Source organism: Budorcas taxicolor, chromosome 7, assembly GCF_023091745.1.
Source record: "Budorcas taxicolor isolate Tak-1 chromosome 7, Takin1.1, whole genome shotgun sequence".
Taxonomy (NCBI): Eukaryota; Metazoa; Chordata; class Mammalia; order Artiodactyla; family Bovidae; genus Budorcas; species Budorcas taxicolor.
Genome location: NC_068916.1, coordinates 73481840 through 73494706, shown reverse-complemented (window position 1 = coordinate 73494706; position 12867 = coordinate 73481840).

Genomic DNA, 12867 nt, shown 5'->3' with positions numbered 1-12867 from the left:
CCATGGGGTTGCAAAGATTTGGACACAACTGAAGATGCATTCATGGCTGCATGGATTATATTTCTGCAGGCTGCCACTGGTCTAGAGAATTTACTCTGATCTATCCAGAGCCTGAGAATCTGACAATATCAGCTTAAAAAATGCTTTCTTGTTATCTTTTCAAATAGGAAATATTTACTAGGTGAACTTAGGAAAATGCCTTAAAAGTTCTAGGGAATTTATTTTTATTTCCTTCATTTTCCCTGAATAAACAGTTTTCTCATAATATCATGAGGCAAAAATGATTTTTATGAAGATGAATCTGTATGGTATTTAAATGTTAGTGGATAGCCATCCATTTTCACTTCAAGGTCAAAGATAACTCATGACAGAGAAAATGTAATTTCTAAGGTTGGAAGAGTTCTTGTGCTTAAGATCTCACAAAACTCATTTTCTGAGAAGAATAGAATTGAGACCTTGAAACAGTAAGAAAAACCTGAGGTGTTGCCTATGCCAAACGTTGCCAAATTTTACCCTTGATCTTGTTTCTCTTAGTAATGAATGGAAACAATCAAGTGGGACTCCATATGACCTAACACATTATTTATTATTCATTGATCAAATCTATACATTGGTGATACCACCTTACTTAGTGAACCCAGAGTTTTAAAACAAGTAAACAAAAAAAGTAAAATTTTAGTTTATGTTTCTGCTTTAGGAACTGAACGTTGAATTTCCAGCACTGAGGATTACTGAGTTTCAGTCACATTTGACTCTGTTAGTACTTATTCACCATGCCTCATTGCATTTTCAGATGAGTCAGAGTAGGTTTGCCTTTGAGAACAACATGTGGAGTCTTTGGAAGTGACAAATATGCTGTTGAGGGATATTAATCAGAGGCAATTTAAAAGACATTTGCGTCTGGCCTTAAAGTTTTTGGTCTGGAACAAATGACAGTCAAAATCATTCAGTCTGAAGTGCTGGAAAATGATAAGGAATGTGTGTGAGTGACCAAGCATCTGTTCTATGTGAATCTCTCATGCATCTGTCATTGAGAAGCGGAGCATACTTTTAATTTTTGTCAAATTCATCTTTGAATACAGTTTACATTTCTAAGGTAGATTTTTAATTAGTGAGAATAAAACGCTGTGGCAGCATTCAGGCAATCCAAAACCTTGAGGAAATCATAGTTTGCTTTTACTTCTCAATTCCCTTTACTGTACAGTTTTGGATCTTTAGTCCTTCTTTGGGAAAATAAATCTCAGAAATAGAAAGATCATTATATAACTCGCCATCCAACTCCTTCAAATTTGAAGATCATCTGAAAGTTTGATCAAATGCTGAACATTAAATAAAATATATTCTCTTCTAGGAACTTTGTAGGAATGGGTGGCTTCAAGATATTTTACTGGTCAAAAGATGATAGTTGAGTTTGATGCAGACCCTCACACATTGTGTATGTTTTCAGAATTATACAGTTCAAAACTATATGGCATACTCTGGCTCTTATAAAGTGTCAGGTAAGATTTTATTCATCATAAATATGTGGACTATTTAAAAGAAAAAATAAAGAGAATATATACAACTTGGAGGTTAGCATATTTTTTTAATTTTATAAGCTAAAAAGTAAAAAATAGAATGAATATATATATATATTAGATATATATATTGACTTTAGAAATTTTACTAATCAAGAAACACCACTAAGAGAAAAAAAAGGTATAAACTACTTGGTAAGAGAATGTTTATAACACATAACTCAAATAAAAGATTTGTATCCAGAATAAATTTAAAAACCTTAAAACTTGATAAGAAAAAGGTGAATATCCTCATAGAATATTGAGCAATTGTCTTGAATAGGGATTTCTCAAAAGAAAGTATCTAAATCGCCAATAAATATGCTAAAAAACAATCCTCAAGTCTACTACTTATTAGAGAAATGCAAATTAAAATGGCAAGGAATACCATAACTCACCACTAGAAGAGCAACTTCAAGACAGGATAAATACAAAGCCATTTGATGAATTATAAATATGCAAAATACCTGTCCAGGGGTGTTTGGACTATAAAACTACTCAATCATTTGAGCACTCTTTCACAGTACCTACTAAATCAGAGTGTGTGCATGACATTGAACTCATCAATTTGACGATGTACCCACTGAACTGTGTTCATATGCTCACTAAAGAAAAAAGTGATTATAGAAACAATATTTATAATAAACGTGGCATGCCGCAGTTCATGGGATCACAAAGAGTCGGGCACAACTTAGTGACTGAACAACAATGAAACTAGAAGTGACCCAATTGTGTTTCTAACTGGAGTGAATAAATAAATGACAGTATGATTGAATGAATGAATAAATAGATAAATGAGGCATTGAAATATTATCCAACTACAAATCAATGAATTATAATTAAATAATATAGTATGGATAAATATCATAAGCATCTGCAAGGGAATTGTCAGACACACAGATTAGAACATATAGTATGATATCATTACATGAGTGGCATAGAATAAATTTGATACATATGGGAAAAGTAGATATTGATACATAAAAATCAATTTTAGATGAATTGTGAATCAAATTGCAAAATATTTCTAGAAGGAAGCATAGCAGAAAATGTTCATTATCTGGAGATAGACAAATATTTCTATTAGTACAACTACTCTGGTGATATCTTTTAAAATACATATATGAAGCTTACAATTTTTCAGTTCTATTCCTAGATATATTTCTAGTAACAATACTTTCTAAATAATGCTGGAAATGGCCCTAATGTTCATCACGAGTAGCATGGTACATCAATGCTGATAATTACATGCCGTGAAATGCTGTACAGGAATGAGAGTTAATGTCATATATCTCCATACCTATAGCACAATGAAAATCATAAAAGAGTACGTTCTGTACAATTCTATTTACATACATTTTAAGTCAGGCAAAATTAACTTATGTTTTAGAAATCAACTTTAGATGTTATTTGGGAGGAAGGAGTGACATGAAGAGGCCTCTGAACAGCTGGTTATATTCTGTTTTTTTAATCTCTTTACAGTTGTGTTCCTTTTGTGAAATTCTATAAGCTGCCTATCTATTGTTTGTGCATATTTTGTTAGGTGTGTCATGCTTCAGTAAAAATGTACTTAAAATTGATGAAATATTCAGTGATGTAAGTCAACTTGTTTCTATAGCAACCAAATTATAAAATATAAATTGATGTCTCCAAATGTAAAATTAAGGAAATGAGGTTGGTAATTGAGGAGGCTCCACATGTGTGGGGGCAGGAGGTATATGGGAAATATTTTTACCCTCTACTTAGTTTGGCTGTGAACCTAAAACTTCTCTAAAAAATAAGGTCTATTACAAAATGATAAATGTTTGAATTTAAGTTCACTTAGAAATACCTAAGATTAGCATCACTGAAATTACCTGATCTCATTTATCCAGAGTAAAATTTTTCTGCAATTACTGCTTATTTGTGTTTTCTTCTATGATTTCATTAATATCCATATTGATTTAATTATGGCCTTATCTATGGCTTCCCTGATAGCTCATTTGGTAAAGAATCCACCTGCAATGCAGGAGACCCAGGATTGATTCCTGGGTCTGGAAGATCCGCTGGAGAAGAGATAGGCTACCCACTCTAGTACTCTTGCTCTTCCCTTATGGCTCAGCTGGTAAAGAATCCGCCTGCAATGCGGGAGATCTGGGTTCAATCCCTGGGTTGGAAGATCCCCTGGAGAAGATAAAGGCTGCCCACTCCGTATTCTGGCCTGGAGAATTCCATGGACTGTATAGCCTTTGGGGTCTCAAAGAGTCAGATAGAGCTGAGCAACTTTCACTCATTTATCTGTCCCAGGCACAGATTTTGAAGTGAAGTTGACTCCTAAATAAATGTTCCAGTTATCTGTTGCTGCAACCCAAACTTAAGACAACAGTTAGGTGCTCATTGTTGGCTAGGAATAATCGTTTCTGAGAGCCAGGAGCCGAGTTTCCCTCCACAAGGGGCTCTTTATGTGGCCTGAGCTACCTTATATTATGACAGCAGAGTTCCAAGGGTGAGCATTCTGTGGAAGGACCAGGCAGAAATTCTATCATTTTGTGTGGTTTGAATGTTCATAGAGTGTCACTTGTGCCTGTATTACTCAAGGCAGTCAGAAAGCCCAAGCTAGATTCATGTGAAGTTGACATGGATGTCATCTCTTGATGGGGAAAGCAGCATGGTTCTAGAACAACCTGTGAGGCAGGGTATTCATTGTAGCTCTTTTTGGAAAACAACAGTTTTGTGCAAGGTAACTTGCAAGATTCCTTATTATCTGATTCCTGTTGCCTTCTTAAATTGATCATTTACGCTGTAATGTCCTTATTTCTATTTATATAACTTGTCAAAATCAATTTAATCTCAGGGACTTTACACTTGTTATTTTAATTTTTTTGCTTGAAGGGAGAGCCATGGGGAGGTAGTATGCTATATCTCAGAGCTTTGCCCACCTTGTCCTCATAATTCAAATCCTAAAATATCCTCAGTATCACCAACTTGAAATGGTCTATTCCGACTACCCTAGCTAAAACAGACTCTAAGCACTCTTTGTAATTACTCACCATTTTACTTTTTCATGGATCTTTCAAATTGTAATTAAAAATGCTTATTCCTTGTAAGAAAAACTGCCACAGTTAGTATCTAATAAGCATTTTTTAATAAAAGATAACTGAATTGCTGATGAGTAAGAAATAGTGCTCACCAAAATCTTGGGATTGATAAATGATACAGTCACATAAATAAACAGTTTCAATACAATATGATGAATTCAATAAGGTACTTAAGAACTAAATCTGTGAGATCACAGAAAATAGGCAAAATCACTCTGTCAGTGAGAGTAGGTAGAAGAATTAGTGAATTCACACAAAAATAAGCATTTGAGTGGGGTCTTTAAGTGAGTATAGCATTTCAGTAGGCTGAGATATGGAAATAGACATTGTTATTCATAAATTGCATTATGAATACATACTGGACTACATGAGGCCAGTTAAGATGTCATATTCATTCATTTATGTATAGTAAGAAACTGAATTAGCTTTGTACCAGAGGTAATGGTAAGGGAGAATGGACTTTGTATCTCAAAGCCCATTATGTAGCACAAATTATTAACTAAAAACATTTCATGTAGGTGAAAAGTTTGCAAGATTATTATTTTAATTAAAATCTCTCTTCTCCTTTATAAATGAAATAAAGTGTCATTTATTTAGGAGGTAGGGCTAACAAGGTTTGATGAAGTATTGAAATAGAGTAAGCAGTCTAGACCAAGGATCAAAAATTTTTTCTGTATATAAAGTGAAAGGAAAGAAAAGTGAAGTCGCTCAGTTGTGTCCGACTCTTTGCGACCCCATGGACTGTAGCCTACCAGGCTCCTCTGTCCATGGGATTTTCCAGGCAATAGTACTGGAGTGGGTTGCCATTTCCTTCACCAGTGGATCTTCCCGACCCAGGGATTGAACCCAGGTCTCCCACATTGTAGACAGACGCTTTACCGTCTGAGCCACCAGGGAAGTCAGGTGGTAAATATCTTAGGCTTATAGGCCAGGACCCTATCGCAACTATTTAATTGTGCCATTGTGCATGAAAGAAGTAATAGACGGTAAGTACAAGAATAGGTGTGGTTATAGTCCAGTGAAGTTTTATTTAGTAAATGAAGGCACCAAACTGGATTCAACTTGCTAGAGTAGTTTGTTGATTCCTGGTCTAAACAAAGATTCAGGTTTTGATCTTTGGTAATTTATTGGACAATAATTGACAAAAAATTTTTGCAAGTCTTAAGGGTATTTGGGTAGAAATAGTGCAGTTCAAAGTTTTCAAGTTTTAGAGGACAAAATTATGGGTAATATCATCTTCTGGATCCTTATGTGGTGAAGAAAAATGTATAGAGTAGCTGGATAATGGGGTACCTTGAGTTTATGCAAGGTGTTAGAAAGCTTATTTTCTAATATTGATTGTTATGTGAATAAATTGTATTTATCTTATCTGCAAATTTTCCATACTTTAAAAGAGGTAAATGACTGATATTAATATATCTTTAAGAAATATGCAAAGAGATACCTCATGAAGTATAACTTATTCATAAAAGTATTAGTCTCTTTTTGGTAGTAGACTCCAAGGATATTATTTTAACACAGATCATCTACCAGCATATTGAGAAAAATTTTTATACAACTGTGAATATCAGATAGTTTCAGGGACCCTGAACACGTGGTTTCTACATAGTCAATTAATCTTCAAACAACCCATTATGTAACACAAATTATTAACTAAAATAATTCATGTAGGTGAAAGGTTTGCAAGATCATTATTTTAATTAAACTCTATCTTCTCCTTTCAAAGTAGTAAAGAGCCATTGCTCAGGGAGAGGTTTCCCTTCTGGGTTTTCTGGTATTGGAATTTCTATTAGGGCTCCTTACAGTTATAATTTTTTTATCTTTAGTAAGTCCCAGAGAAAAAGATGACCATTTAAAATAAGTATTTGCCACCTTTACCTGTATCTGCCAGTAAAGTAACAGATGGTGTCATATTCAGCAAAATAAGTCATCCAAAAGACAAGATATTGGACTGTCCATTTTATTTTGTATCTCAAAGCTAAACAGAGGTTAATACTTGTAGATTACACCAAGGTGTATTTTTCAGACAACGTTTGTCTGATTCATGATTAACTGGTTGAAAAATTGCTGATTTTATCAAGAGCCAGTGTTGAATTCTGTGCCCATCAACCCAGGTGAGTAGAACCTAATGCCATGGCTCAGTCACCAGGGCTTTACTTAGCTCTGCAGTCATTTTCTATACCACTGCCTTTAGCAACTTATTGTACCAGCGAATGAATCTCATTCTTAATCTGAGATGCCACAACAGCATCAGTGTTCTGTTAGGTAAAGGTCAATTGTGTACCTATATCTCTTTGACTAGGTTGGTATCAAGACCTTTTATATGGGAAGTCTCTGTTGCTATACGTCTATAGTGATTTTATAAAAGCCTGTCGTTGTGAAATATTAGGTGCCTAACATAGGTGGTGTTGGAGAAGACTCTTGAGAGTCCCTTGGACTGCAAGGAGATCCAACCAGTCCATTCTGAAGGAGGTCAGCCCTGGGATTTCTTTGGAAGGAATGATGCTAAAGCTGAAACTCCAGTACTTTGGCCACCTCATGCGAAGAGTTGACTCATTGGAAAAGACTCTGATGCTGGGAGGGATTGGGGGCAGGAGGAGAAGGGGACGACAGAGGATGAGATGGCTGGATGGCATCATTGACTTGATGGACGTGAGTCTGAGTGAACTCCGGGAGTTGGTGATGGACAGGGAGGCCTAGTGTGCTGCGATTCATGGGGTCACAAAGAGTCGGACACGACTGAGCGACTGAACTGAACTGAACATAGGGATTTGACACCTAATAAATGTTTGATAAGGAAATTCATAATAAAGGAATAAATGACATGAATAAAATCACCATCTTTCATTTTTATCTTCTTTATGGATAGTGTATATTCTTCAGTTTGTAGATGTAGATGCCTCAGTCGTGATTCTTCTGTAATATAGGAACTGAATTGGTGTCCTCAAATAGGGTCTAAAATCCTAGATTCTAGTATAAGCTCTTTTTATTGATCATACTTTGCCAGCATTTTTTTCTTCTTCTGGATCTTTCTATAGTTTTAAAAAGAGGAAAAGAGGTCTAAATCATACTGTTAACAAAAACCCTGAAAGAAAATGTTTGCAAATATTTGCAATCAAATGAATTGAGGACTATTTTTGTTTTGAAGGTCCAGCTTTCGGAATCCTAGTCTTGATTTTATTATTTATTTTTGCAGTTGTAAAAATAGAGGAGACTTTCTTACAATCTATGTGTTATTTTTCATTTTCCAGGAGAGTGACATAGAAAGACTTTTTCAGTAAATAGGATTATCAGAATTAGCATGGGATATCTTGGGAAACAGGGAGTTCATTGTCCTTGGAGTACTCAGAGCACGGGTGACCATTTCAAAAGGATTGATTCTGTATTGCAGTTTGTGACATTGCTTAGTAGATTGAGTTTTAAAACGTAGCTAACCTCGATCCTATATTTCAGCAGTTTGGACAATCCAAAATCTTCATTGGTGCCAAGAAATCTTGATTTTAAAATGGAAAAAAAAATATTTATCTGTGTTATTTTCATCCTATGACTGTATTTTCAAATATGTGACTGTTTCACTTTGTGCAGACCAGTTAAAATGCCATCTATAGGCATTCAAACATTTTTTTCTTGAAATGTATCTAATTTCTTTTCTGAAATATTAGCAAAATTTCAATCCCAAAATAATTTTAATATATTGACTCAGATTTCTTACAGATTGAATTTTTTAAAGTACATTTTTCATCTTTATTTTAATTGTTCTCTTTTATATCAGTTCAATTCAGTTACTCAGTCATGTCTGACTCTGCGACCCCATGGACTGCAACATGCCAGGCCTCCCTTACTATCACCAACTCCCGAGTTGACTCAAACTCATGAGTTCACTCAAACACATGTCCACTGAGTCAGTTGATGCCATCCAACCATCTCATCCTCTGTCGTCCCCTTCTCCTCCTGCCTTCAATCTTTCCCAGAATCAGAGTCTTTTCAAATGAGTCAGTTCTTTACATCAGGTGGCCAAAGTATTGGAGTTTTAGCTTCAGCAATGAATATTCAGGACTGATTTCCTTTAGGATGGACTGGTTGGATCTCCTTGCAGTCCAAGGGACTCTCAAGAGCCTTCTCCAACACCGCAGTTCAAAAGCATCAATTTTTTGACACTCAGCTTTCTTTATAGTCCAGCTCTCACATCCATACATGACCACTGGAAAAACCATAGCTTTGACTAGATGGACCTTTGTTGGCAAAGTAATGTTTCTGCTTATTAATATGCTGTCTAGTCGGACATAATTGAGTGACTTCACTTTCACTTTTCACTTTCATGCACTGGAGAAGGAAATGGCAGCCCACTCCAGTGTTCTTGCCTGGAGAATCCCAGGGACGGGGCAGCTTGGTGGGCTGCCGTCTATGGGGTCGCACAGAGTCGGACACGACTGAAGTGACTTAGCAGCAGCAGCAGGTTGGTCATAACTTTTCTTCCAAGGAGCAAGTATCTTTTAATCTCATGGCTGCAGACACTATCTGTAGTAATTCTGGAGCCCCCCAAAATAAAGTCTCTTACTGTCCCCACTGTTTCCCCATCTATTTGCCATGAACTGGTGGGACTAGATGCCATGATCTTAGTTTTCTAAATGTTGAGTTTTAAGTCAACTTTTTCACTCCCCTCTTTCACTTTGATCAAGAGGCTCTGTAGTTTTTCTTTGCTTTCTGGCATAAACATGGAGTCATCTGCCTATCTGAGGTTATTGATATTTCTCCTGGCAATCTTGATTCCAGCTTGTGCTTCATCCAGTCCAGCGTTTCTCGTGATGTATCAAATGATTAATAATAAATTTGTAATTTTTAAGCTTGACTTCTAAATATTACTGAAATTTCCTATAATGTAGCTAGACCTATATTTTTGTCTATATTAAGAAAAGGATCTCAACAAATTTCAGGGGAAAAAAGGATGTCATTCATTGTCAAATTTATCATGCATATTGACATTGCAGGATGTGTGAATGTTATGAGTTATCATTATTTTTCAGTGAGATGTCCAGAAACAAATGGCCCTTATAGTAATTAAGAAGAGAAAGATAGTGGGCATTATGAGAAAAACAAAAAGTTGAACCTTATCTAGAGTAAAGTTGTTATATAGTTATTTTGAAAATTGTATTTATTTTTATATTTTAGTCCTCTGTTAGATTTAGGTCAATCCTTGTTGCTTCTGTATTATAATTTCTAAATTGGAAACAATCTGTGTAAATAAAATAATAGACCTCTTTTAATTAATAAGGGCTTCCCTGATAGCTCAGTTGGAGAAGGGATAGGCTACCCACTCATATTCTTGGGCTTCCCTTGTGGCTCAGCTGGTAAAGAATCTGCCTGCAATTCAGGAGACCTGAGTTTGATCCCTGGGTTGAGAAGATCCCCTGGAGAAAGGAAAGGCTACCCACTCCAGTGTTCTGGCTTGGAGAATTCCATGGACCGTATAGAACCGTATAGAACTGAGTGACGCTAACTTTCACTTTTTATTTAGTAAATATCACCTAACCTTTCTCTTCTATCATCTTAAAATATGAATTTCTACTGAATGATAATTCCATATTTAAGACTGTATCAATAGTCTCACTTTATACATAGTTTAATTATTATTCTTTTTATAGAATCCCAGTGATCTCCACCTTGGGCCAGTAGAAGAATAGTATCATCTACCTATTGAAGTGTCAAAGTCCATAGATATTTCTGTCTTTGTAAAATCTCCTCTTGGCTTTAAGATCCCAGAGTCCTCAATAGTATTGTAGTGTCTTGTAAGTATCAGGTGCATTTTCAGAACTGAGGACTTAGCAGTTAACAAGTCAGATCGAATTCTGTACTCCTTGGTGCTTGCAACCCTGTGCGTATGGTTAGGGGTGGTGTTGGGGCGGGTTGACAAATTCTGTATAAAGAACACACAGTCAGATACAATATTTCACACACATAGATCAGACTGTAATAAATACTTCAAATGAAAATAAAGCTTGATAAAAGGAAGCAGTGGGGATGGAGGAGCTGTGACATTCGTTAGAGTGATTGAGAAAGTTCTCTCTTTAAAGATAAAATTTATACAGAAATCTTGTGGTAGATTGAGTTGATTGATACTAGTTCCAATACTTCCCCTGTCCCTATATCCACATCCTTTGTCATATAAATCTGTAGTTCTGCCACCAAAGGAGGAGTCCACTACCCTGCTTGATTTTAGCCTCAATGATGTGACTTGTTTTGATTAATGGAAAGTTATGGGCTGATGTCTATGAGGTCGCACAGAGTTGGACATGACTGAAGCAACTTAGCAGCAGCAGCAGCAGATATGGAGAAAACAAAAGTTTGGACTGTGCTTGTGCAGTGAGGAATACTCTTTTGTGGCTCTACTATTTCCATGAGACCATTTCTTATAGATAACTATTGTCCCTTCAGTACAGAATGAATATACATGAAACTGTGAGCTCTGTGCACAGTGGGACTCGCAATCCTGCGGAGCCCACAGCTTGAAGCAAAAAACACAGACAAGCCCATTCTAGCTCATTAGACCCCCAGAAAATCCACATACTCATGAGTGAGAATGGAATAACGCTGTTTAAACCCCTAAGTTTTTGCAACAGTTTATTATCCAGTAATCATTTCTAGATGGATACAGAAGAAATTAGAGAGGAATAATGCAGATGTCTAGTTAATAATTATCCAGGCAAAAGGAACAGTGAGAACAAATGTCCTGAGGAGGGCGTGTGTGTTGCATTCAGAGTAGTAAGGAGGATCGTGGCTGTAGTAAAGTGAGCAATGGATAATTTTTGTTGCTGTTGTTCCTGTTTTTGTCATCATCAATGCCCTCTAGCCAAAGACCTCCTGGAACATACCTGTAGCTGAACAAATTGGACCTATTGTTCATTTCGCAAAGGAGAACACACAACCCCGGAGAACTGTGGACTGTCTCAGTAAGAGGGTGTTAGAGTGAACCTGTATAGGATTTGAGCTTTGGTCAGGTAATTGGAAGAAGGTCTAAAGAAGTAGGGATTCTCTCTGGATTGGATGCTGCCAGGAAGGGTGATATGCTTGGGTTATCTATAGGGAGGGTATCTCTAGGGAGGGAAGATGAGAATGAGGAAAAATGAGTAGTGAAGAAGCAGCATTTATTTATGGGTAGTTTATTGACATTGTTTTTATTGTGCTTAGACAAAACTAAGTGATCTCAATTTTATCATAGTTTCAGATTAACCTTGTGTGAGGATGGTGTTTTGTGAGAATATTTGTGTCTAATAGAATAACATGGCATTGCTGTGAGTGTCAGGACAACTTCTAAATGTCAGAAGCTGTATTTTTTTCACTCTCTCTCATCATTATCAAGGATAGCCCCAGGATTCTGATGCCAGTCCCATAGGAAAGCCTTTCATAATAGTGATCAAAACAGCATTAGTTGTCTACTACTGCTTTGATCAGACACAAAGGGATCAAGCAGCTATGCACACACACACATGCATGCACAGACACACACAACTATATGATGACCTTATCAGTTTTATATTGTCTTGAAATATCTGCATATCAAAGAAAATGATTAGATGACCTCAAAACAAGCCCCATTTCCTCATGTTCCTTAGGCTCGTTAAGTGAAAGTGTATGTGAACTGTTATGTTTCAGGTGCTGCGTGGTCAGTGAGTAAAATAAAGCCTTTCTCATATGAGGTTCAGAGTCTACCTCTGCATTAAAATGAATTATGAACTGTCCTGTGACTGTGAAGCAGATATCTGTATTGTTTTGCAGTAAATCCTTTTACAAAGAGCATGAGATATAAAACTGATGTATCATTACCACGACTAAGTTATATTATTAATGTACTGTGCTGTGCCAAGTTGCTACAGTCGTGTCCAACTCTTTGCAACCTCATGGACTGTAGCCCGTCAGGCTCTTCTGTCCAAGGGATTCTCCAGGCAAGAATACAAATTGGTTGCTGTGCCCTTCTCCAGGGGGTCTTCCCAACCCAGGGTTCAAACCTGCATCAGATCTCCTGCGTTGGCAGGTGGGTTCTTACCACTGGTGCCATCTGAAAGGCCCATAGAGCATCAAATATGAATTACATTTCTCAATAGTGGAAACTGATACTTGGCCAGACAGATTATAGCAGAAACACATCAGTTTGCCAGTATCACAATAGTCAGTAGTGTGGGAAAAGCATACACAATAGAAAAAGAAATCTGATTTTTAAATTAAACTGAATGATTATA